This window comes from Vipera berus (genome assembly GCF_964194415.1).
Source record: "Vipera berus genome assembly, chromosome: 2".
Lineage (NCBI taxonomy): Eukaryota > Metazoa > Chordata > Lepidosauria > Squamata > Viperidae > Vipera > Vipera berus.
The window spans coordinates 251978688-252003565 of NC_138203.1; the positions used below are offsets into that span (position 1 = coordinate 251978688).

The window sequence follows — 24878 nt, forward strand, 5'->3', positions numbered from 1 at the left end:
ATTATTATTATTATTATTATTATTATTATTATTATTATTATTATTATTTATTATTATTATTATTATTATTATTATTATTATTATTATTATTATTATTATTATTATTATTATTATTATTATTATCTCCAGCAACCAGTCAGAACCAATCTTATTAGATAGGTTGCTGCTGGCCCAGAAAATTAAAGTGTGAATTAAGTGTAAGGTTTTTTAATGTGAGATACGTGGCTTCACAATAAAAATGTACAAATCTGAAATATGAATTGGTCCTCATTTGAAACCAAATCTGCCCTTGAGAACTTTTTTTAAAGGAAAACATTGGTAGGTCTTCATAGCAAGCTATACAAGAAAGATCTTCAGATCTGATATTATACTTAACAAAAAGAGAAAAAAATCGTAGTGGACAGTAATGGGAAATACCCAACATTAGCCATGTTACAATTTGAGGAACAAGAAAAAATAATTTCATAATGATTAGGAGACTTGTTCTTTCATGAATGAAAGAATGTAAGAAATGTAAGAATTACATGAATGAAAGATGCAAGAATGTTCCATAGTCTACTTTTTGGGGTTTGTTCATGTGTCATTGACAAGTGAGCAAGAACCATAAGAAAAGTAGCACTAGGGTGTTAAGAAATTACTGTACTCCAACAGGAAGGTGAAAGTTAAATACCAACCAATAGCAAACACAATGCTACAATCTACTATTTATTTCACTGCCATCCTTTACAATTCCAGATTTGTGTTATTTCAGGTCAGGTTATCTTGATCAATGTAAATGAGTGGGCAAACATTAATAAGAGAGGGCGCATACATGTAGCTTTCTCGATAAAAATACAGAAATAGTTAGTCATTGTCTTCTATTGTTGTTGTTGGTTTGAGAGAAGAGGGTTATTGGTTTTATTATTTCCCAGTTTTCTCTGGAATTTCTGGCTATCTCCAACCAGATCCAATCTTCGTACGAGGCTAAAACATACAAAGAACGGTTACAGGAATTGAGTAGGTCTAGTCCAGGGGTCGGCAACCTCGGCTCTTTTATGACTCGTGGACTTCAATTCCCAGAATTCCTGAGCCAGCATAGCTGGCTCAGGAATTCTGGGAGTTGAAGTCCACGAGTCATAAAAGAGCCGAGGTTGCCGACCCCTGGTCTAGTCTAATGAAAAGTAAGACTTAGGGGAGACATGATAGTAATGTTCCAATATTTGAGGGGCGACTACAAAGACAAGAGGGTCATTTTTTTTCTAAAGCACCAAAAGGTAAGAGAAGAAACAATGGATGTAAACTAACCAAGGGGAGAAGCAATGTGGGACTAAGGAGAAATTTCTTAATGGTGAGAACAATCAACCAATGGAAAAGTTTGCCTCCAGAGGTTGTGAGTGCACTGGAGGCTTTCAAAGAGACCGCACAACCATTTATCTGAAATTTTAATTTTTAAATTTAATTTAATTTAATTTGTATACCGCCCTTCTCCCGAAGGACTCAGGGCGGTGAACAGGGCAATACATAATAAAAACAGGATACAAAAATTAAAAAGTAATTAAACAACAATGCCCGTAATAAGTTAGTACACATTTAAAAGTTAAAACCGATTTATAAAACCCAACCCCATCCCATCAGACCAGGCCAGCTTGTTCAAAAAGGAAGGTTTTGAGATCGCGCCGGAAGGAGCGAAGGTCGGGGGCCGTCCGGAGCTCAACCGGCAAGCGGTTCCATAGGTCTGGCGCGCCCACAGAGAACGCTCTCCCCCTGGGGGCCACCAATCGACATTCTTTGATCGGAGGCACCCTGAGGAGGCCCTCTCTGTGGGAGCGCACTGGACGGAGGGAAGTTGATGCCGGCCGCAGGTGTTGCCGTAGGTAATCCGGACCCATGCCATGTAGGGCTTTGTAAGTCATCACTAACACCTTGAACCTCACCCGGAGAGCAACCGGCAGCCAATGCAGCTCGCGGAGCAAAGGTGTAACATGGGAGTATCGGGAAAACCCCAGCACAACTCGCGCGGCTGCATTCTGCACCAGTTGAAGTCTCCGAGTGGACTTCAAGGGCAGCCCCATGTAGAGAGCATTACAGTAGTCTAGACGAGGTCACGAGCGCATGAGTGACTGTACGCAAGGCATCCCGGTCTAGATAGGGTCGCAACTGGCGCACCAGGCGAACCTGGGCAAAGGCCCCCCTAGTCACAGCTCCAATATGCTCTTCTAAAGAGAGCTGTGAATCTAGAAGGACCCCCAAGTTGCGCGCCCTATCTACAGGGGGTAATAACTCACCCCCCATGGCCAGAGATGGGATAATCGGAATTTCCCGGGATGCCGGCATGAACAGCCACTCAGTCTTGTCAGGGTTGAGTCGAAGCCTGTTCCTCCCCATCCAGACCCGGACCGCCTCCAGGCAGCGGGACATCACGTCGAGGGCATCACTGGGGTGGTTTGGGGTTGAAATAAAAAGCTGGGTATCATCAGCATATTGATGATACCCAACTCTAAAACCACGAATGATCTCACCCAGCGGCTTCATGTAGATGTTGAACATGAGAGGCGAGAGAACCGATCCCTGAGGAACTCCACAAATGAGAGGTCTCAAGGTCGATCTCTGCCCCCCTGCCAACACCGACTGCGAGCGTCCCAGAAGGTAGGAGGAGAACCACTGCAGAACTGTGCCTCCCACTCCTAACCCCCTGAGACGTCGCAGCAGGATACCATGGTCGATGGTATCAAAAGCCGCTGAGAGGTCTAAAAGGACTAGGACAGAGGAGCAGCCCCTGTCCCGAGCCCGCCAGAGATCATTCACCAGCGCGACCAATGCTGTCTCCGTGCTGTACCCAGGCCTGAAACCCGATTGGTACGGGTCTAGATAATCAGCTTCATCCAAGAACAAAGGGAGCTGTTGCGCCACCACGCTCTCAACAACCTTCGCCAGAAAGCGAAGGTTGGAGACCGGACGAAAGTTGTTTAATATTGCTGGGTCCAAGGCAGGCTTCTTGAGGAGGGGTCTCACCACCGCCTCCTTCAAGGCAGCGGGAAAGCTACCCTCACTCAAAGAGGCAGTAATCACTGCCTGGAGCCAGCCTCATGTCCCATCCCGGGCCGCATAAGTCAGCCAGGAGGGACACGGGTCCAACAAACACGTGGTGGAGCTCAGCTTCCCCATGATCTTGTCCACTTCTTCAGGAGTCACAGGGTCGAACTCTTCCCAGATTAAATCGACAAGGCTGCCCGTATCCTCATCGTCAGACTCTGCCCAGTCGGAGTCCAGACCGGTCCGGATCCGAGCGATTTTGTCCGACAGAAATCGACTAAACTCCTCGGCTCGACCCTGCAAGGGGTCCTCCCTCACCTCCCGATCAAGGAGAGAGCGAGTTACTCTAAACAGGGCGGCCGGGCGATTATCTGCGGACGCGATGAGGGTGGCGAAATGGTTAGACCTTGCCACCCTCATCGCCGCGAGATACGTTCTCGTAAACGACCTTAGTCGTAACCGGTCGGATTCGGATCGGCTGGATCTCCAACAGCTCTCTAGGCCCCGTCTCTGACGCTTCATCTCCCGGAGCTCCATGGAGAACCATGGAGCCCATTGGGATCTGCGCCGGGTCAAGGGCCGCATGGGTACAACTTGGTCAAGTGCCTCTGTGGCTGCCCTTTCCCAGGCTTCCACTAGGGCATCGACCGAGCTGTGAGCAAAGGAGGCAGGTGGGGGCCCAAGCGCCGTCTGGAACCGCTCAGGGTCCATCAGGCGCCTAGGACAGAACCATCTTATTGGCTCAGCAACCCCACGACGGGGAGTGGCAAAACGGAAGACCAACCGCAGGAGATGATGATCGGTCCATGACAGGGGTGTAATAGTTGGGGAACCCCCCCCGAGATCATCTAACCACCGTCCGGATAGAAAAACCAGATCGAGCGTGTGACCCCTCCCTGAATAACCTGCATCAGGTCCATGGCCATCATGGAAGCCATGAACTCCCGAGCTAACTCAGATGATCCCCCCAGGGATGGTAGGTATAGGGTCTCCTGCTCGAGCAGGTGTTTGTCCTTTCCATCTCTATTATTCTATGTTCATCAAAGATCAGTCAATGTTTGCTAAAACCCACTTCCTGTTAATTACGATACATTGAATAATATTTAGCACATCTCAGGATGTAAAGTTGTTGGTCTCTACTCTCTTTTATTATGATTCTTTGCTTTTGACTTTGATATGACTTGAAAGGATGTCTTCCAACAGAAAAGTAAACTTTATAAAGTAGGGTGCATGGCTACCCTACATTGTTTGGAGTTCTCACAGCAGCACCATGATCATGTTACCTTTAATGTTCAATCTTGGCAACTTTAAAATGTGTGGACTTAAAAACGCCTACAATTCCCCAAATTTCTGGGAATTGAAGTCCTTACATCTTAAAGATTATTTGTTACATTTATGTAGCCACCCATCTTTCAGTCAACTTTAGGGAGAACCCAATCAAAGTTGCCACAGTTGAGAAACACTGGTCTAAACTCAGTTACAGTTTTCCACCACTTCTGCCTCCCCACAGGGGTCACAGAAATGGCAATCATTTAGTCCATGTGATTCACAATGGAAGTGCAATCGTTCTGCATTGTGGTTAAGTGAATTGCAAAAGGTTCCCTCAGCTAAATCATTTATCATTGTGAAATATTTTGGTCATTTCAGTTGTAAACAGATTTGAAACATAACATTGTGGATTTCAACAAAATATTTGCTTGTCTTGCCAACACTCTACATAGACTGTTTTATCTTTTTATCTATCATTCTTCCTCTCTCTCTCTTTCTATTAAATGAGAGGCCTAGTTGGAACAATTCGCATATGGCAATGATGAAAAGGGGTTTTGTAGCAAACACTGGAGAAATTGTTCCCTCTTATATAAAGATTGCTCCTTTAGCTTTGCCAAAGTCATGGCCAATTTTGCATTGGTTACTACGCAAATCTGCCAAGTGGTAAACGTCAACATGCATACCTGAATTTTTTGGCAAAAAGAATAAAGGGAAAGCATCACTGTGCCTTGTTCATGGGCCCTTTCTCATAATTATATAGCTAAAAATAGACAAGAGCAATAAAGTTTAACAGCTAAAGTATTTTTAGTCAGTAAAAAGAGCTTGATCAAATGGAGGCAAATTAACAACATTATCTTCACCCCTAAAGGAACAGCTGGTCATATTCAAAGGCAAATCCATGTTATTACTTGTTGCTTTAGAGTCTCTTCTAAATGGTGACTTGCCATAACGGAGAGAAAATATGCATGCAGAATATTCAATATAAAGAACCACCTTGCTTCCCTTGGATGAGGAGAAGAATCACATTTCCTTCAGGGCACAAAGCACCTTATTAGGACAAACACAACTGCCTTGCTCCTTATTTTTACAACTTATACATTGCCTGACTGCTATTAGGGATGAACTACAGATTATATTGATTTTTGTCCAAACCCAAAGAAGCCCAAAGGCATTTTTCTTCTCAAAAGGTGAAAAAGAAATCCTGACCTTTCATAACATCTTACCTCTGGATGATAGCTTTAAGTTCTCAGATGTAAAAAAAATAACTTAAATGTTTTCACAGGAGAACACAACAACACACAACAGAATGGAATAATTATGATGTAATGGCATCAATGGTGTTTTTTCCTTTCTTTTCTCAAATTCCAAACATTTTGGAGGGATGGCAGTCAAAAGACAAAAGATAAGTCATAATAACTTATCTTTTATTATAACTTGCAATAGCCGGAACAGCTAAAATAAATTTGTTTACCATGAGAATAGTTAGTTTATAGTTTATAATTAACTCTAAAATCTTATCATAAAAATTAGTATTCCAAATTTATCTGGACATGTAGTTCATTTATATATTTATTATATCAAAATAATGAATTAGTTCTTTGCTGTTTATTTCAGATTCTTTAGCTCACCTGATGAAGACTTTTCAAACTTGTTTTTTCAAAGGTCTCTAATAAATTTAAGATGGTTAATAATAACATGATTAGAAAGTGAGGTTTTTCAAAAGCTTCACCATAGTTTCAACCAAGATGGCTGATCCTATCTCCCATTGCTTAAATCCATGGAAAATCATTATCCTGTGGTCTCTTTGCAAGAAGCAACTATGTGGAGCACATGTGGGTGATCTCACTTCCTCTCCTTATCCAGAGAGGTTCCAAGGAATCAGTCTAATCATTGGTTCCTTGGTCTTTGCCATAATTGTCAGCTCTGCTTTTGCAGAAAATAACTTCTACAGAATGGTCAGTTGAAATGTACAGTAATTTTATTTAGCAGCCAGTCAGAGTTGTTGTTCTTTAGTTTTCTGGTCATATATTGGCAGTGTTCCAACATTTCTGGGAAAGGCTTCATGGATACCTGCATTTATCAACTAAACTATATATTTTAAAAAAAATATAAGGTAATATTTTAATTCAATATTTAATTAGCATTTGGCTGGTGGTTCTATTTATTTTTAAGGTGTTGTGTCTGAGCAAGTACTAACCGCAGGTCAAACAGCTGGAATCATTTGGATACTACATCAATGGGGAAAAAAGATATTAATTTCTATTTAAATCATGCTTACTTGAAACTAAGATTTCCTTAGAAGACATTTGTTACAAACGTATTTTATTGTCGGCTGTGTAACCTAACCATCTTCTGGAATTCTAAGCTGCAGTTTCTTTTATTTGTTACTTTATTTGTTACCATTCAACTTGTTGCTCTCCTAGGATAACTGGGAAAGTGAAAAATTTCATCTATCCGCTCAGATGGCCTCTTTCTACAATTTCTGCAATTTCTAATTTATTGCCCTTTTAGAACAAGACTAGTTGTGATGTGGTATTTTTCCTTTAAACTGAAACCATCAAACTAATCAAGTTATTGACAAAAAACAAACATTTTGGCCTTCAGCTTCCATCAACTTCTCCCAAAGCACCCAAAGCAAAGGAATGTGGCAATTTACAGAAACTATTTGGCACGTACGAAGATTGACTATGCCTGCTGGATAAAGTAAATTGCAAATTCCAGTGAAGAATTTAAGCAAGCTTTTAGACAGTTTTTTCTTTATGTAAGTGTTAATCATGCCCTCCGCTTTCATATCATTGCTTCACTCTTGGATGAGATCTCAAGAAGGAAAACTTGATACTTCAATGTGGATGAAGAGAAATCAGAGAATGCTGACCACCCTCTTGAGACACCTGAGCAATTGTATCACTCATTCAAGGAGATCACGACATTGGAAGTGCTAACAGCTAACACTGCTAATCCATTTCCTTGATCCAGGAGCTTGTAACAGAGCAGTAATGTTTGGATAGTCAATTTCTTATCTAAATCTTTATAGGACAGCAGCTCATGTTCACAGAAGATAAGGAAAGCTGAAAAGGGTTAAATGTTAACCAAGCTTGGTTGTTTTCTTGTAAATGTTTCATTACCCTACTAGGTAACATTTTCAGTGCTCGAAGAGGAGTGGGGTTTTCTCCCTATATTCATGGCTTGTCCTATCAGTGTTGGCGGGAGTGGCATTTTCTTCTTGGTAAATCCTTGTTTACTGTTTGTTTATCTGAACTGGTAGTTCCTTGATGTTGTTTATACTTCATTATAAAATATTATATAACTATTTACTATATTTTAGTGTAAAATTATCTCATTAAATATTTTATTATAATTATAATCTATATTACCATAATATCACTAAGTGCTATAAATGTTTATGCCATTTAAAAGAAACAATCAAAAAGTTAAAAAGGAAACAAAAAGAACAAAACACTTCCTTGCCAACAATCAGTACCCAGTTAAACAGGGATTATCACCAGGATTAATTCCAGACCAATAATCAAGCAGTAAATAATACCCCAATCAAGAAACTACCAACTTCAGACAAACATGCTAACAGTAAACAACAGCCTAATCAAGGAATTACCAAGAAGAAAATAACTCCACCATCAAAACTGATAGGGCAAGTTACATATGTAAACAGAGAGAAAACCTTATTCCCTTCTACCACTGAAGATGTTATCTCATTGGGTAATAAAATGTCTGCAAAAAACAACCAAGCTCAGAGAGCACTAAGGACACCATAGTTCAAGTATGAGCTACAAATATTCTCTTCTGTTGGTTAAGTCAGTGCTAATAGAATAAGTGAAGGCAATTTGAAGTCAATCACATTTGAAGGTCATGCCATATGGGAACTATAACATGCCATTGTCAATGAGTTGTTATATGGGCCTGTGACATTAAAATACTTACAACTATCTATCTATCTATCTATCTATCTATCTATCTATCTATCTATCTATCTATCTATCTATCTATCTATCTATCTATCTATCTCTCTGTGTGTGTGTGTGTGTATGTTTGTGTATATATGTGTATATGTGTTTGTGTGTATATATATATATATATATATATATATATATATATATATATATGTATGTATGTATGTATGTATGTATGTATGTATGTATGTATGTATGTATGTCCTGGCGTATTCGGGTCTTTTCCCATGTAGAATTGAGGGTGTCTTGGCGACGTTTCGACACGGTCCCACTCATCATCTTCAGGCTGGTGTCTTTGGTTTCGTGCTTGTGCGAGCGAAGATGACGAGTGGGATCTCATTGAAACATCACCAAGATACCCTCAATCCTACATGGGAAAAGACCTGAATACACCAGGACCTACATACCTATACCCGTGAAAATCTACGAATATATATATATATATATATATATATGTGGATCTTTGGTTATTCGGGTTTTTCCCCGCGTAGAACTAAAGGTGTAGGGGCGACGTTTCGACGGAATCCCATCCGTCATCATCAGGCTGGTGGCTTCTGCTTCCTTCTTCTGGGAGAAGCATGTGGCTGTTTGTTCCTCTTTTTTAAACTGCCAGAGGGGGTGTGTTCTGTGAGTGGAGGTGTGCTCTGATTGGGTGGGGGAGTAAGTGTGTTCTGATTGGGTGGGAGTGTGTTTTGAATGGTGGGTGTGTTCTGATTGGGTGGGGGTGTGTTTTGAGTGGATGGGCTGGTCTCAGCTGCCAGCCTTAGACCTGAGCTGGTGAGTTGTGCTGCTTTTGTTCGGCTTCGTGTTTGTGGTGGTGCCATGTTTTTATAGTGGGTGTCAGTTTGCTTATTGTGTGGTTTGGAGGGGTTTAAAGTGGCTGATGTTGCAGCTGTAGTTAGGTTTCTGTTTTGTGGTTGTGCCTTGTTATCATTGTGGGTTCGGATTTGCTTTTTGAATGGTTGTGTGGTGGTGATGTCATGTGGTGTTATCATGACTTTGGGTCTATCATTCTTGGTGGTTGGGACTCGTCTGTCAATCAAGGCGGGTTTCCAAATGGTTGGTAGGCGAGAGGTATCATCTCGTTTGTTTATGCTGTGGGGGCGTTTTTCTATCTCAATGGCTTCTCTGATTATTCTGTTGTTAAAATGTTCAATTTTGGCGATAGTTTTGGTTTTTTTAAAATCAATTTCATGTCCCGTGGCTTCAAAGTGTTGGACCAGGGATGAAGTTTGTTCTCCTTTTCTGAGTGAGTTTTTGTGCTCTTCAATGCGTGCACTTATTCTTCTGTTGGTCTGTCCGATGTATGTGGTGGGGCAGGTGGTGCATGGTGCATATATATATATTTCAAATGTTAACTATTTAGATTACCTTGCTAGGCCCCAAACATGGGGCAAATCTTTATTTCCTGTTTTCAGCCTATCTTGAAGACCATCGAACAGGCTGTAGTCACACCAGACAGTTCATATATTTGTGTAAATTACTAACAAAGAATTAAAGGGAAACTGAGATGCATTTCTGACTCTTTAGTCTTCATCAGTCAGCTATACCCTTCTGAGATTCGAACCTGGGCTGATTGCATATTAGGCAGTGTTATTTGCCTCTTGAGCCACAAGGTCTCTCTCGCTCTGTTAGCTTTCTGCAAGGGAAGATATGTTTCAAATGTTAACTATTTAGATTACCTTGCTAGGCCTTAATTCTTTGTTAGTAATTTACACAAATATATGAACTGTCCGGTGTGACTACAGCCTGTTCGATGGCCTTCAAGATAGGCTGAAAACAGGAAATAAAGATTTGCCCCAAAATTCAGCCTCCCAAAATTCTTTATTAGCAATTTGAATAATTTGCATATATATATATATATATATATATATATATATATATATATATATATATATATATATATATATATATATATATATATATATATATATATATCTCATAAGGTTTGCTCATCTAGTCATGGATTTTTTTCCTCATATAACACATGAAAAGTTCAAAATCATACTTCATAACAATAGAATTAAAATACATACTTTATGAATGAGTGATTTGAAATTTAGCAACAGAGTTCAAACAAAGGAGTTCAAACAAAGGCATGCTGGCTGAGGAATTCTGGGAGTTGAAGTCCACAAGTCATAAAAGCACCAAGTTTTAAAACCCCTGCTTTAAGTGTTGCTTGAACAAAAGTTTAGAGCAGGGGTCTCCAAACCAGGCAATTTAAGACTTGTGGACTTCAACTCCCAGAATTCCTCAGCCACAAGTTCACAAGTCTTAAAATAGCCAAGTTTGGAGACCCCCTGGGTTAGAGGATTGGAACAGCCAGCGGTCCTACTTCATCTGATGAGATCAGGGAAGCGACTCTCCATAAAGAAAATGATTCAAACAAAAGATACAGACAGTCCTCAACTTATGTCCACAAATTTCTGTTGCTAAGTGAAACATTTGTTAAGTGAATTTTGCCCCATTTGACGATCTTTTTTGACACATTTGTTAAGTGAAACAGTGAAGTTGTTAAGTTGGTAACACAGTTGTTATAAGTGAACCAGGCTTTCCCCCACTGACGTTGCTTGTAAGAAAGTTGCAAAAGGGGATCACATGACCTCGGGACACTGCAAACATCATAGATATGAACCAGTTGCCAAGCATCTGAATTTTGATCATATGACCATGGGAATGCCGCAAAGACCGTAAGTGCGAAAAATGGTCATAAGTCATTTTTTCAGTTCCATTGTAACTTCAGTCACTGAATGAACTGTTGTAAGTCCAGGACTATCTGTACAACCCAGTGGCAAGAATGACAACCACTAGCAATAAATAAAGAATACATTTTGCATTACAAAAGTCACAGGCTCCAAGCCTTCAGTTGAAGAAAACAAGTCACTGCAGATCAGAAGCAAAGAAAATACATCACTGAAGGGCTGGAGGGAAACAGCTGTGCCTTGCAAGAAGCTGAAAAACAGCTTTGGGGTAATTTATGATTTACTACTACCATACAAGGAACTGAGGAAATGTATGTCAGATGGATCCATTACAGGTATTCCTCAACTTATTACAACAATTGAGCCCAAGATTTCCGTTGCTAAGCAAGATCATTGTTAAGTGAGTTTTGCCTTATTGAAAAACTTTCTTGCCACAGTTAAGTGAATCACTGCAACTGTTAAGTTAGTAACATGGTTGTTAAGTGAATCTGGCTTGTCCAATGACTTTGCTTGTCAGAAGTTCGCAAAAGGTGATCATATGAACCAGGATACTAAAACATCATAAATGCATGCCGATTACCAAGCATTTGAATTATGATAACTACCATCACCCATCTCCAACAAAAGTGTGTGATGCTTTCTGAAAAATACTTTTTAAAAAGCATGAGGTCGATGTGATAGGGAATTTCATTTGTACAATTGTACAACTGTCATCAGTTGTACGCTGGTATGACCCTTCTAAGAAATGCCAAAGCTTTCTTTTACTGATTCCTCTTCTGAAAGGCAAAGGAAGACAAAAAGATGTAGAAATCCTTAAGCTGCTACTAACCAACAGGGGGAAAACTTTTTTGATGAAATAAAAGTAAAAGTAAGTGGGACTATGTAAAAATGGCATTTTTTATCTTTCTTTTTCTAAAAGGCTCATGTCACAGTTTCATTTCCCTCCGTCCTGTGCGTTCCCACAGAGAGGGCCTCCTCAGGGTGCCACCGATCAGAGAATGTCGATTGGTGGCCCCCAGGGGGAGGTCCTTCTCTGTGGGCGCCCAGGAGCTATGGAATCGGCTACCGGTTGAGCTCCGGATGCCGCCCGACCTTCGCTCCTTCCGTCGCGATCTGAAGACATTCTTATTTGAACAAGCCGGCCTGGCCTGATGGGGGATGGGTTGGGTTTCATGGTCATTTTTAATATTTGTATTTACTGTTTTTAGTCGGGCATATGTTTAATTTTCTTTTAACTTTTGTATTTTTGTATTTTTTATATTTGCCCTGTTCACCGCCCTGAGTCCTTCGGGAGAAGGGCGGTATATAAATAAAATTATTATTATTATTATTATTATTATTATTATTATTATTATTATTATTATTATTATTATTATTATTATTATTATTATTATTATTTTAATGTGAACTTTATTGATGTCTTCAAGAAACAGTAAGATTTACCTCAGGTTCAGAAATTCTGAATCAGTGCTATATGGCTGCCTCAAAATGGAACATCTAAACCTTTCTAGGAGTAATAACTTCTCCTATTTTTCAATAACAGGGGAAGACAGCTGTGTATTCATCCAGAGGGTAAGACCTCCTGGGCGTTGAAGAAGTAGTACATAGAATGCCAGTTTCCCCAACTGATTAAAAATACTTAGTAAAATAGAAATCTTCTAGCCATTCCCAGATTATTCTAATGGAATGAGCTTCCAGGAAAAAAAAGAAGACAAGCCAAGAAATCTTAAGAAAAATAGGGTTTCAAAATGTTCATTGGCTTTCAAATAAATCTTTAAGAAATAGGACGATGGTTACTGATGGATACTATATTAACAGTATTGCATAGTTGATGAACAATAATGGATTTAAGAATTACTGTAAATTAAATAATAATAGAACAGACATCCATCCGCACTATCCAGATGTGAATTTCCTAATGATAGCTTCTATTTTTCTACATAAAAACTTTTTTAAAAATAGAATTTTTGAGTTATCCTGCCAGGAAAAATAATAATGGCTTTTACTCAGTTGTATGCATTCATCAGCAAAATGGTCACTGTTGGAAAAATGGACTCCCTCACTTCCATATGCAGTCGTTCCCAATTTGTACCATCAATGAAAGATCACCCCTAATGTGGTAGAAATTTCTGGAGCAGATTTGGACAGGCTATGAGAAGGTCACTAAATGAAGTGTTGTAAGTTGAGGACTACCTGTATTGGAAGTAGCCATGTTAATCCATCATGATAAAATTGGAATTAATTACATTTTAACCCAGACTAGTTACACTAGATACATTATTTTGTTATAAAAAGAAAATATCCATAATCTAATCTTGCCAGAAGAAAAACCCTCTTAATATTTAGTTGAACTTCCTGAAACAAAACAGCGAAGCTGCAATAAAATAACTGAAAGCAAATGATGTTGTAACCACAGTTTACCAATTTACTTAAGCACCTCTTTAGTACATTATTGGCCTTTATCAACTGCAATTCTTGAAGCATTTTCTCCTATCCACACAAAATAGAAGGCCCCACAAAGAATGGAACATGTAGGAATTGTAAAGAAGCACCTGCAATTTCAGATTAAACTTCTCTAGCTTACCCATTCTATAATTCTGAATCCAATAAGCCACCATTCAAGTCTGTTCTTATTGTTCTGTGAAATACAGTAGTCCAGTTCCAGCACTGCACGGAAAGTTCCTGCTAATTACCAGCCTCCAAAAGCTGTCTGCTTTTATTCCTACTATCCACTTCCTAATCTTTGCTACTACATTGGAGAACTTCTGCAAAATTAAAGTAGATGAGTAATACAAGCTGCTATACATAAAAAGGAAAAAAAGCAATCTTAAACATTATCTATATACCCATGTAGTCATTTTGATTTAGCTAGGTTCCTTCTCTTTCTTTCTTTTCTTTCTTTCTTTCTTTCTTTCTTTCTTTCTTTCTTTCTTTCTTTCTTTCTTTCTTTCTTTCTTTCTTTCTTTCTTTCTCTCTCTCTCTCTCTCTCTCTCTCTCTCTCTCTCTCAAATTAAATCATGTAAAAATTACATTCTAACATAAAGCACAAAGTCATGAGATGAAAATGTATCCATATAACCTGTTTCAATTAACTGTTTCAGCTGAGCATTGTGAAATCACAAAATTATTTCAATCCCTGTATTTCAACAAAGCAGACAGAATATTTTATTTCCATATAATGGCTTGGAGAAAAACGTTTATTTTTGGTCACGAGACCGTTCAAGCTTTTAATCACAACTGAAATGAAGAAGAGACACAGTACTTAGAAGAACTCCTTGTACTTTATGCCAGTGCGTATACCAGATCTGGTTTGCAAATATTAGATCCAACAACTTGAAAAAAATATAGCAAAAATAGCAAAAAAACCACACCCTCTTTGATGTGATCTGGTTTTGCAGACCAGACCTGGTGGCTCTTGATCTGGATCTCCTAATAAAATCAGAGTACAAGAATAAAAAACATTGAAAACCATGACTGAATTTTTTATCTCCCAAACATAAAAAGGACTCATCTATTGCAACATTTTTCAAATAAATGTACTCTGAGAATCCTGTTATGGTAATTATCTGCAAAGTGATAAAAACATCAGCCTATAAGATAAATGCTTCCCAAGAATGCCAGTGAACTTCCAGAACTATCCCACAGAAATTACCTTTCCAGTAACAAATCTAGAACCTAGAAAGCAAATGGTTGTAATACTGCTCCTGCAGTATTCTTTTCCTACATCAAATAAACTATTTTGAAGAACTTTAAAATGGAAAATAGAAAGACAGATCATATAATCATTTAATATATAGCAGGCCACTGTCACTTAAACCAGTGGTCCCCAACCCCCAGGCCATGAAGGTGAGCACATGAAGCTTCATTTGCGCAATGGCAGGATTTAGGTTGTGTGCACAAAACTGTTTCCTCCCACCGCCAAAATTGCCAAAGCCACCGCCACTGCCACCAGTCCATGGACCCAAAAAGGTTGGGTTGGAAGGTTGGAAGACTTAAAGCCTTCCAAATATTATACTTCAAATATAAACTTGTAAACTTAACAATGGTATATGCAGTGAGGATGGATGGATGAGAGGGAGGGAGGGAGGACACAATTTTTAAAATGAATTCCCACTTTGAAAATCCAGCTCTAACTTACTCTTTCTTAAGGTGAGGGAAGGACAAAGAAAAGAAAATGGGAAAATCTGAGCCATAAGCAAAAGAGAAAAGGAGACGGGTCATTAAACAGGCGTGAATGAAGGTGCTAAAGAAAGGGTGTTAAATGGTGTTAAATGGAATTCTGGGAGTTGAAGTCCACGAGTCATAAAAGAGCCAAGGTTTCCTACCCCTGGGCTAGCCAAACCTTTATAAAAGTTGCTTAACAGCAAAAAATAAAATAAAGCACCTCTTCTGAAATAGCTAAAGCTGCCATTTTAAAAAATAAGGCTCCTATGGCGGCTTCAAAGCATGCATGGGCTTTTAACATTTCTACAGGGGTCATCAAGGAGGGCAAAGTGGTTTTGCACACATGGGGAAATCAGTGTCCCACTGAAGCTGTCTAAAGAAGCCTTTGAGAAGATCATATATGATGTGGGGAGCACTTGGCCTTGGGCAACCTCATGCCCTGGAAGTCCTACATGAGTCCTACCACTGCCAGAATGGCGGGGCATCCATTGCTATGATATTTTTTTTAATGACCCTGGTGCTTTTACAAAATATCTGCTGAAATTTCAACATGGCAACCACAGGGGCCATAGTTAGCTATAAGATACAAATTTACTGCCTGTTCTACCTCCACCCCATCTCTGTTTTATCCTATCTGACCATAATTGGTGAACTTTAGGAACTAGCACAAAACCAAAGGTTACCCTATATCAGGGTTGGGCAACTATGGCCTTTTGCTGGCTCAGGAATTCTGGGAGTTGAAGTCCACAGTTCCCCATTCCTATATAGTACTCTCTATATAGCAGGGGTCTTCAAACTTGGCCCTTTTATGACTTGTGGACTTCAACTCCCAAAATTCCTCAGCCAGGCACACTGGTATGGCTGGGCCTCCACTCCCTACTTTCCAGGATTTAGGAAACTGGTGAAAACATATCCCTTCCACCAAGTTTTTAACTGTGAGTTAACTGATGTTGCTATTAATGATACAATTTAAATAGCACAGATTTTACTGCCCTAATTCATATTTTGTTTTGTTTTTGTTTTATTGAAGTAAACTGTCTTTAATGCTTAGGAAGCAGAACAAGGCAAATGTAATGAATAAATAAAGCAGAATCCATCAAGCCTGAAATTGGCCCACAGTTATAATAAAGCAAAACCCAAACATTTTGTGCCATGTAAGCAAAAGTACATAACATCATTAATGTGACTTGCATTTTTGAATCATGACAAATATGGCTTTTCCTGGGAGGAGGTATACCTCCTCAAAACAGAATATGAAATGGATAAACTGTGGATCATACCCAAAGAAATGGAATGTATACAACAGAGAAAATTACAACAATAAAAAAGCTTTTGAGATTCTCATTTGTTAAAAAAATATATACAGGAAATGTCAAGGGGGGCAGGTAGTTTTCATTGAAATAGCAATTGCCATTGGTTTCTTCTTGGATTTCTTTTTTCAGGATTAAAAAAATAGTATTATTCTAGTCTGTACTCCTAGTCTCCCATTCAATTACTAATACAGTATTCATCCTGCTTATCTTTTTCAAGATCAACTAAGATGGACAATGTGCTGATATCTGTTGTAGGATAAAATACATAACATAACACTATGCAAACATTTTGGGGGGAGGAGGAAGTCTGCTTTAATTAAGGGAAATCAAAAACACTTGATGAAATTGTGCTGTTTCTCTTTCCTGAAAAATAGACATTTAATCTAAGCGCAAACTATTATCTGAAGCTGATTCATTATCTACTCTGTTTCTTACTCATATTATCTGTATAGAATAAGTGTGGAAATGGCTCGTTTCTAAAAACAGATCAGATCAGTCAACAGCCAAATGCAGCCAGATAAAATGTATCTCAAAATGAAGAGGGGGCAAAAATTGCTCCCATATATTTTTAAAATACAGTAATATATTTACATTGAGAGGACATGCTTGTTATGCAATGCTGTAGCCCTAATGGGATTCATCAACCATGTATTCTGATCCACATAGTTGTCAATCTTTCCATTTTTGGAATTCCAGGCAGTCATTACAAACTAGATTTTTCTCAACTGATGAATAATTATATATCACTAGTAGATGGTTTTATCAAATAAGCTAAACTGATCTGCTCCATCCCATTTTTCTTCCAATATGGATATTTTGTAGAGGGGGAAAAATCAGTTCTAGCACAAAGATTACACTTGAGAAAGGGATGGGCTGAGAAATGTGTGCCAGGACACTACTGCTGAATAGACCATTACAGGAGAAGAGGGATCCACACATTGATACAGGTTCTATCTTCTAGCCCAATAACATGCAGCAGCCATGATATCAAGGCCAGAGAAGAAAGGGTATTGTAATCATTCATGAGACCTTAGTAATGACCAGTAGCACTCCTAAGGAGAATAATCTAGTATAAATGTCTATACAATTGGGCTATAAAGTTATTGCTGCTGGTGTCCAGTTTTCCTGCAATGTATACACTCCACTGCCAGGCTAGTATTGGGAATCCACCATATTTTGGGATACTGGGGACTTTAATCACCATGCCTTGAAGGTGAAGCCAAAATTGTCTTAGGATTTCATGGCTTCTGTGATGATCATGGGCCTCAGCTAGGTAATCTCAATCCAAACTCAATTCGGAGTCTGATGAGATGGGTTCTGAATGCAGATGATGTTACAGTACGTTGTGGTCAGATCATTTCTGCCCAACATCAGGAAGTCTTGGTGATTCATACCACAAGCTTGAATTTTTCAAAGGATTCTACATAGACTGCCTTTAAGACAATTGGTGGAAACCACAACTGGGCCCAAAATATAGCAACCAGATCGCTGGCATGTGAAATGTGGTATTGTAGTATAATATTTTGTATTCACTTCACTGGGAAAAATAGTCTTCCAGTCCTATTTAATTTAATATACATGCATTTCATATATTTTATCACTGTATTATAAATGGTTTCAAATTGGGTTTCCACGTTATTGAAACAAAATATACAATGAGAACATTTATCTGATCTATATTATGATACAGTCACAAGCATTTGAGAGCATCATATAGAGCAAGGTTCAAACGGTTTCAGGTTATGATCATAGTTCTAGTAATAGAAATCTGACCACATCTGAGTACAAAGCCCTATTCTGTCTCAGCATTGAGGCTTGCAAATGGTGCAAGACAAGTTCATGAAAGCCATTGGTAGTTTCCCCTGGCCTTGTTTCTTCTCCCACGGAGAAGGTCATCTTCCCTCCAGTGGGAAAATTCATTAATTGCTCTCCTTAACTTATAGGGCTTTCTTGGTGTGTATGGGTGCATACAAAGAAGGTTTAGCATCTGTCAAACTGCTCGAGTTATAGGGAGTTGGGGCAGAGGGACAGTCAATCAGGCTATTTCTGAAACTCGAGTCCAGCTGTCTTTTGAAAAGTTCTTACCCCGTGTCCAGTTTGAATAATTGACAGATTGGAAGTGCAGAGGGACCCAGAGGAAAGCTGGGGAGAACCCTCTTGAAACAGCAGATTGGCATGTCAGGAAAGCTCCTTGCCACTGTCACCCTACTCCATATCTCCAACCTTTCATGATTCCAAGTGGCAGAGAAAAAACTGGCACAGGGTGAAGCAGAAAACGAAGATTGATAACAAGTGCACTCCACCTTCAACAGAATGGCAGTGATGATAGTGTGATGGCATACAGCAAGTTGGACATGGTCAATGGGTAAGAAAATTATGCTTCTGCCTCCCTCTTAACTAATAAGTTCACAAGTTCCAGAAAGTCTGAGCATTAAACAGAACTATCCAAAACACTCCCATCAACAGACAGGGCAAGCTACTTTTATATAACAGAGAGAAAACCCTACTCCCTTCTAGCATTGGTGGCATTACCTAGTTGGGTAATGAAATGTTTGCAACAAAACAATCAAGCTCAGACAGTACCAAGGACCCCACATTAAACCCTTATTGGCAGAAACAGCAGAAAACTTGAGGAAACAGCATCAGCAACACAGAGTTGGCAGATCTTGTCTCTCTTCTTTGGTTTCAACCAACATCCTCTATGGCAGGGCTTTTTAACCAGTGGCATGCGTACCACCGGTGGTACATTGGCACCTGGCAGGTGGTACGTGACCATCCTAGAGAAGTGGTAGTGGGGGAGGGGAATGAGCTGACGTGGCGGCAGCATGGCACAAGCCTGAGTGAGAGACAGCTGGAACTGCCGGGCTGTCAGGGTTCAGCAGAAGTGCCAGGATCAGCAATGGGCTCCAGCTGATCCTGGCGCTTCTGCTAAGCCCTGCAGAATCGCTGATCAGCTGGAGCCTGGCACTGATCCTGGCGCTTACAACAGTCACTAAGCGAACTATTGTAAGGATATGGCAATATCCTAAAATATTCGCCTAGCAAGGTGTGAAAAACTTGATGACTTCATACTTTATCACTTTTTTCCTTTTTTTTGGGTCATCAAGTTTTTGACACCTTGTTAGGCGACTGGTGGTACTCGGATATTGCCATGTCCTAAAAGTGGTACAATGGGTGAAAAGGTTGAAAAGCCCTGCTCTATGGGAAAGAACTTGTGCTCTCCCAAAAGAGTATTAGTCCTGTTTTGTAAAATGGGTCTCATACTCTTTGAAAAAGCGATAAACTCATGAAGCTAAGGAGGCCACATAAGACCTGACAGGTAATTTGGAAAGCGCCAGGCAGCCAGACGTTTCTGTGCAAGCCAGATGTCCAGTCTCTCTTGCAGCCCAGATATAAGTGATCGTGGAAGGGCCAAGTTCTCAACAGCTTAAAATGGCCAGTAGGAGTTTGGCAGATATCAATCCTGACCATGACATTAACCATATTGTTAGTAAAACAAGCCAGAGTACATCCCTGGCAAAAAATTGTTGTTCCCAACAGAGACAGACAAAACATGCCTTTAGAACTGCAACAGCTAAAAATAACATCAAGCTATGCCTTAGCTATGAACTGGGGATGAAACAAAAGCAGCCTCCCAAGGGGTGTGTTTGTGCCATGGTTTGTGAGGATGAGTCTGTAATAACTTTGGGGACAAAAGGACAAGAGATAGAGTAACCTATGCAAAGCAGAGAACTGAAGGGAGAATAAAACTACAGAAAGATGTGCAATGTGGGTGAGTAAAATGGTCATGAAGTTCAAGTATGTTGTAAATCAGGTAAGCAATACTTTAATTCTGTTGTGTCATATGGCTGGGCTAGAAAAAATGAGTGTGAATTGCGAGAGACCTGCGCTCATCTTGGAAACAGATTCTCTCCACTGCGATTGGCTCTGCTTTGTTAGAGGTATTTAGATACAAGCTGCATGGTCTCACGCCATGAAGGTTGCACCTACATTCTGCTGAGCAGAGGGGTTTAGATTAAATGAAATTTTGTCTCTTATCTGGGGTCAAAAGATCTGAATATAAACTCCAATGATTCATTTCTAAAAAGGCAAAGAAGTTGCAGAAAACTCTCTAATTTATAAAAACTTTCATGACAAATCTAACACATAAAAGCAATTCACACCAGTTTCTAAATTCCCCCCTTGTTTAGTTCATGCCCTGTTCCATTAAGAAGCACTATAAAAAGGCACCACTGTATTTTGAAGTGTAAATAAATTCTAAATGACATTTCAAAATATTATGAAAACAAGCCTGTCAAATGGTTTAGGAAGCTGTCTTCCAAAATTAGTCTCACTCCCTTGGACGAAAAAATTAAAGTTTAACAAAAAAAATAAAAGTTCTATTCATGTTGTTAGCTGGACTGGTACATCAAAGACATGAGAAGGACAAAGCTTGTCAGAAAATGAATATCTGTTTTTCTTTATTATTTGTTTGTTCCCTTATAGGATTTGGGTACTTATAAATTTTGGACCCTGGCAACATTTACAATGGGAGCCTGCTATAGCTAATTTCACAAGATGATGTAAACGAAAGTTCATTCACAAAATGGCCACCACAAAGGATATAGCTCCGTGGTGGCACGCAGAGCCCTCTCTGTGGGCACGCGTGCCGTCGTCCCAGTCCTAGGCCTTCAGCTGGGTTTTATAAAACCTTTTCGTTTTAGGCCTCCGCCGCCGTGTGCAAAAAAAAAAAGGTTCAATCAATCAATCAATTTCAACTTCTTCCGGGGGAAAAAAAGATCTCGCAAAGTTGGAATTGATTGATTGAACTTTTTAGTCTGCCGTTACCACCGCAGCCATGCCCACCCAATGGGCCACACTCGCCCAATGGGCCATGCCCACCTGGCACCCAATGATACATAAGTGGGTTTGGGGTTGCAGTTTGAGCACTCGGTCTCTAAAAGGTTTGTCATCACTGATATAGCCAATCACAAACTTTCCACATTTTATTTCATTTTTCTCAATTCATAACTTCCTACTCCAGTAATCATTAGAATCATCACTTCAAAAAATTGAGGTTGTTTTCTGATATTCCACTTTACTTTTATGTTTATTCTTTTTTGAAAACATAAACTGCTGGACAAAGCACTTGACTGCGCTTATACACTGTTTTTGTTCTCTAAAAATGGCCAAAGATTCTTATAAATAAAAAAGAGGCCAGATTGTAATGCTTTGCTTTGTAAGATATGCTTTGTTTCCCATTTATTTATTTCAGTACAGAGTAGGGAGTCCGATAAAGGCTAAGAGACCTGCCTACTCCTATCTTACACATTCCTACTCCATTTTTATTTTCAGTCATCAAGCAGTATTACCTTTAACAATTGTTGTGAAACTATATGGAGGACCATAAGAAAGCCAACTCAGTGATATATGCTGTGGGGAAAAAGCTATCAGGAAGTGACTAAAGTCAAAGACTGACATAGACATAAGATTGGCTACTACAGTTATGGGTAGTGGTCTTCAGGAACTTTTCATTCAAATATGACAGGCCAAAATAAGATTGTCAAAGCAATTCAGATTTATTTTTAATTGTGTTCCACTGATTCTTTCCTGAGTCCAATGATCACCTCAATTGTGAGGTAGGATATAGATATGTCTTCCTAATGCTAAAAGAACCAACTTAAATATCAATATAGTATTCGTTTTTATTTTTAACAAAATCAAACCAATGTTTCTTTCTGGAATTGGGAAGCAGAATTCCATTCCTTTAAAACTCTCACAGTTAGGTCATCCAGACTTTGACTCAATACTATGCAATTTAAAAATTAATTCGCAAAACTATACTATCTATAATATTCAACAATAAAACTTTGCTTTATTTTTTCCAAACGTGAGATTTATTAGACAGGCTATTCATTAAAAACTTTATTTTATTTTATTTTATTTTTTAAAAAAGTCTGTCTGCAAGAATGACACATTTCCAGAGTGAGAATGAAAACTATATTTATCTCAATAGTCCGGATACAAAATGAAGACTATTGAGTAATAGTTAAGAGTACCCTTGATGATACAAATTTTCTAAGGAAGGAACTTCCCCAAATAAAAACAAAAACAAAAAAAACCCTAGCCTATCCTCTCAATTGAGAAACAGAATTAACTTCCAGTTCTAAAAATAAATATAATTCAATAGAGTTGGGGTTCTTAAAATTGTAGATTGCAACTCATGAGCTATGGGTGAGATGCTACAAACCTTCTTTTAAAAAATGATGCCATTTATACGACTGAAATGTAATCCCACTACTGTCAAAATTCAGTGTCTCTCTGTCCACAGGTAGCATCCTTAGGCAATGCAGGGAACAAGGCCTAGAGTGAATTTTGAGAAAGGGTTAGACCTATTAACCATCAGTCAAGAGGTTACGGGTGGGTAACCTGCGGGATACTATGCAGGATATCTGGTATTGTAGGTGTATTTATTTCAGTAAGTTCCCATGTCTATTACTTTAAATGTCTAGGTTTTTTTAAAAAAAATAGAAACACTTTTGCTAAATGGTAGATGAGAAACTGAAAATGACCAGTCTGTTCAAACAAGCCTAACGCAAGGTTGTATGCAGAATAGGACAGGTATTCCTCGATTTATGACTGTGATTAAGCCCAAAATGTCTGTTGCTAAGCAAGGTAGTTAAGTGAGGCTTGCTCCATTTTATGCCAAAGTTGTTAAGTGAACCACTGCAGTTGTTAAATTAGTAACACAGCTATTAAATGAATCTGGCTTCCCCATTGACTTTGCAAACGGTGATCACATGACCCTTGTACACTGCAAACCGTCATAAATAGTGTTCAAATTTTGACTATGTGATCATGGGAATGCTTCAACACTCGTAAGTGTGAAAAATGGTCATAAGTCACTTTTTTCAGTGGTGTTATAACTAAACGAATGATTGTAACAGGAGGACTACTTTGCATGTTTATTTCTTACACAACCTTTAGCCCAGAGAAGTTAGCAATAAATTTATTTACTGACTTCATTTATGAAAGACATTCATAAGGGAGTTGTACAAATTCCTTTTATCATTGTAGAGGTTTATGGTATTGCAAAATTTGAAAAAACCTTGCTCAGAATACTTATCAGCAGAAGCCTTTGCTAAATAAAATTAAGTTTCCCATTTCAATGTCAAAAAAAGGCAAAATGTCATGCTAAAGTCAACTTAGTTTCATATCTCAGCTATTACAAACATAATTCTTTAAATTATATTAAGTAATGAAAATGTTTCATTAAATATTAATTATTGAAAAAATGGACTGATTATCTACATTACTATTTCTATCACTATTCATATAGAAACACTTGGAAACAAAAGTATGCAAAGGCTGAATTCATACAATGTGCTAAGGCCTAATTGGCTTTGCCTACTTCTACCTTGATGTAGAGTAAAAAGCCGATGATGGTGACTTAGCATGACATATGAATCCAGCCCATTGACTTACTCATTGAAGTATACCTACTGTATGCAATAGTTCAGGTTAGTATCTGAATGGAATTTACCAAGTTCTTGGCTGATCTAGAACTTCTACAGATGCTAACCACTGTACACAAAAGCAAAGCCAATAGAGTGACTATATTAACAATGGGATGGTAGGGTACACCCACATATCAAAGCAATAGGAAGCTGAAGAGAGATCTGGACCCACCATCCTTAGCCTTCAACATTCGCTAGTGCTCTTCCACAGCTTCGTTATCTGTTTCCTGTCACTCAGAGATAAGGCAGAATGCAAGAGGAACAGTGCTATCTTGCATCATGTGAACAGAACAACACACGGATAATGCCATCTAAAAAGTGTAACTTGGGCTTGCTACATATTCCAGCAAGCTTGATCAAACACTGTAGGATTAGAAAAAGACTAATCTTGACCATTTTAAGTGGTGTTAAGGACGGATTCTTACCAGCATCTCTAAAATAGCAGGAAATCTTGCTGAAGATAACATTCTCAAATATAAGACTATGAGAAACTGACCACTTTTGTTTCATAGCAATCCAGTAGTGTTGTCTTTGCATGTAGACAAATGTTTGAATTAATAAAGAGGCCCTTTAAATGGATGTACTGCTGCTTTGAGAAAATGAGATACTTCAGCACTTTGAAAAGCGGCTCAATATGGCTTTGCACTTCCCAAAGTGAAACAGGTATGGAGTTTGTGGTTCTCATGGACTCTTGGTTCCTATTCACGTAAGGAAATGGCAGCTATCACCTGGAGGGCATTTCCATAAAACTATCTTGTGTGCCAATTACAATCTTTCCTGCACTGGGAAACTCAGCTCACAGTTACTCATATTTTAGTCCCCTTCTGCTTTCATCACTGCAAGACATGCTGTATGGGGATACCCATGAAGGTCATTCAGAAGCTACAAATGGTCCAGAATCCTGTAGCATGAGTTGTTATCAATAGTGGGATTCAGCTGGTTCGCACCGGTTCA

The 24878-nt window shown here is 39.0% G+C and overlaps 1 protein-coding gene and 1 long non-coding RNA gene across 4 annotated transcripts in view; one reads left to right on the forward strand and one right to left on the reverse strand.

Moving 5' to 3' along the window:
- Nucleotides 1-24878, reverse strand: part of MITF (melanocyte inducing transcription factor) — a 183423-nt gene that overhangs the window by 94579 nt on the left and 63966 nt on the right. The gene's annotated exons all lie outside the window — the stretch shown is intronic.
- Nucleotides 10320-13946, forward strand: LOC308664593. Its single transcript, XR_014025694.1, has 2 exons — nt 10320-11219; nt 11871-13946. It is a non-coding gene; the product is annotated as an uncharacterized lncRNA (long non-coding RNA).